The following is a 3,196-nucleotide window of genomic DNA, read 5'->3' as shown; positions in this document are numbered from 1 at the left end:
TGCAGAAACATGGAATGGTGCAAGGCTTGCCCAAACTAAATGATATGAATGAAGTTTATGAAGGTTGTGTACTTAGGAAACAACACAGGGACAATTTTGAAACTGGGAAAGCTTAGAGAGCTGCAAAACCACTAGAATTAATTCACACTGATGTGTGTGGTCCAATAAAGAATGCATCCATTGATAAGAGCATATTTATGCGACTTAGTTAGCTTGTTCTTATGCATTTATGTTGTTATTTCTTAGTCATTTATGTATTTTAAGCTATTTTCGTGTGTTTGTAGGTCCTAATAACAAAGTTGGCAAGAAAGTGCATTTTTGTGCATTTTGGAGCCATTTTGGGCTGAAATGGATTGCATGCATATGGAGCAAGTTGGATAGATGTTTTTGATGTTTTAAAAAGGGTTTCAACATATGCAAAAATATGAATAATGAAGTTCAAGTGTGGAAGTGTGCAGATACATACACTTAAGGAACAATTTGAAAGGAAAAGATGTGAAAGATGTCATTTGTTGGATTGCTTTACAAGTTGTATTCACATTTCCAGCAACTACAAACATAATTGTAAGTTGAAATGATGCATAGCATGTGTGTGAAAGTGTCTAGCAGCTGGTGCATGTGTGAAGAGGTGTAAAGTGGCCAAAAGTTGGTGTTTGCAAGATGAAATGATGCAAAACATGTGTGTAAAAGTTGTCTAACAGCTAGTACATGTGGAAGTGAACTGGAACACAAGGCAAAAAGTGCAGAAAATCAAGTTTGAAGGCACATGGACAGCTCCTTGGTCGTGCACTCCATCCATTGTTGTAGCAGCCTTTCACCTTTCCTTTCCCTATTTGTGCACAACATTCCTTGTCCATTCCATGCACTCATTGATGCACCACTCCTTCATTTTCCTTGCCCATGCCGTGCACATTCATTGTCCCTTCTATCATATCAGATTTCATGCACAATTTCATCACTTTAACCTTCACTCCATGCACTCATTGCTGCACCATTCTTTGTCCCCTCCATTATATCTGATTTCATGCACCATTTCATCACCTTTAACCTTCCATGTCGTGCATCATCATCCATGTTCCTTCGTTGCACTCATTTGCTGCACCATTCCACTTCATTTCCTTTGTCTACCATGTGCACAATATTCTTGTCCACTCCTTGCACTCATTGATGCACCACTCCTTCACCTTTCCACCCATGTCGTGCATCATCATCATTGTCCCCCTTCATGCACTCATTTCAGCACCACTACATTGAATCATTGCTGCACACACCACTCCATTTTCCTTCTTCTTTGCCGTGCACTTCCTCTATAAAAGGAAGTGTGTGTAACAGCTAGGGGGAGAAAAGAGATCCATCAACACAATCCACCCATCCACCATTCACCATAACTCACCTATATCCATCCACCACCATAATTTACCACTCATCCATCAAACCACACCTTGTGTCGCAACAAAGAAGAAGGAGGACCCTTGGACGTGCTTGCCATTCAAGTTGGATTGTTGGAGCGTTTTTAGGTGTTTTCATTCTTTGTTTTCAATGTTTAAGTTTATGTATCTTTGTTTTGCGAACATGAGGAACTAAACCCCTCTTGGCTAGGGGTGATTTCAAAGCCATGATTATATGTGCAATATGAGTTGATAAATTCCAGTTATGAGTTCTTGAATCGTGAATGCAATTGGCTTAACTATTTGATTGATAACTTATTTGTATTTGTTGATTAAGGGTCGACACTTAATTGGCATGCATAAATCTGTTGCTAGAATATAAGAAAGTTTCACATAATCATTACGAACTTATATTTACAAGTAGTGGAGGTCGCTTATAAACGATCACGTTAAGTTTAATTCCTAGCATGAGTGACATGATGTCATAGTTGCAAGTGCTTTGTCAATGCTTATGATTTTCATTGAACGTAATGATCTTTGATTGTATCTTTATTATGATGTCATGTAGGGAACTTTTGAAGAATGCTTTGGGTTGTCGAATGATGTCATCCAATCCAATAATACAAGGAAAATCTGAGGGTTAACTAGTGATGTCACGGTTAATTTGGGGCATTGTCGTTTATAATTTGATGAAGGAGTAACTGGAAATTGATTCGTTTGCATACATGTCATGTGTGGAGAAAGAGCCTCTAGCTAGCTTATCATCCATCTAATTCAACCAAATTCGTCCAAAATCTGTCTTTAAGTTTTAGTTACTTGTTTTTATTTTAAATTCGTCCAAAACTCAATCCCCTTTTACTTTAGTGTGTCTAATTAGTTAGAATCTGTTTTAGTTTGTGTTTTTAAGTGTTTTGATTCAAGTAAAAGTCAATTTTCGTCCAAAGTCATTCCTAGTGTCTAGTTTAAGTTTATTCGGTTGTTTTAAGCTGTTTTGAGTATTTTAAGTTTGCTTTGAGTCTTGTGAGTCTTGTTAAGTGTTTTTAAGTTTAGTTTTATGTTTTTAAGTCAGTTTAGAGGTTATTAGCAAGCCCTCCTAATCCCCGGTCCAGAACGATCCCTACTTATACATATACTACAATTGTCAAAAGAGGGTTTAATTTGTGTGTTAAGTTAATTTTCGCATCATCCATCAGTGGGAACAAGTATTTTTTAACCATCATAGATGACTACTCATGGATGTGTTGGTATATTTTATGAGATTCAAATAAGAAGTTTTTAACATCTTTAGGAAGTTTAAAGCAATGGTGGAGTTACAAAGTGGGTATCAAATCAAGAAGATAAGGAATGATAGGGGAGGTGAGTATTCCTTACGCGAATTAAATGCTTTTTGAGACGAATTGAGCCTAGAAAGACAACTCACAGTAGCATATAATCCTCAACAAAATGGCACTGCAGAGAGGAAGAATAGAACAATAGTGGAGATGGCAAGGTCCATGTTACATGAAAAGAAAATGCCATATTCATTATGGGGAGAAGCTGTGAATACTGCTGTGTATCTTTTGAACAGATGTCCCACCAAGGTTTTGGAGAAATAAACTCCATTTGAAATGTTCGGTGGAAGAAAGCCTGGAGTTAAGCATTTGAAAGTTTTTGGCTCTGTGTCTTATGCACTTGTGCCATCACAACTCAGACATAAGTTACAAGAATCCAGCAACAAGTGCATCTTTGTTGGATATGGAACTAATGAAAAAGGTTACAGATTGTACAACTTGAAAACTTAGAAGATCAATCTCTCAAGAGATGTGATT

The sequence above is a fragment of the Malus sylvestris genome, chromosome 10 (genome assembly GCF_916048215.2).
Source record: "Malus sylvestris chromosome 10, drMalSylv7.2, whole genome shotgun sequence".
Classification (NCBI taxonomy): Eukaryota; Viridiplantae; Streptophyta; class Magnoliopsida; order Rosales; family Rosaceae; genus Malus; species Malus sylvestris.
This window is presented reverse-complemented; position numbering follows the sequence as displayed.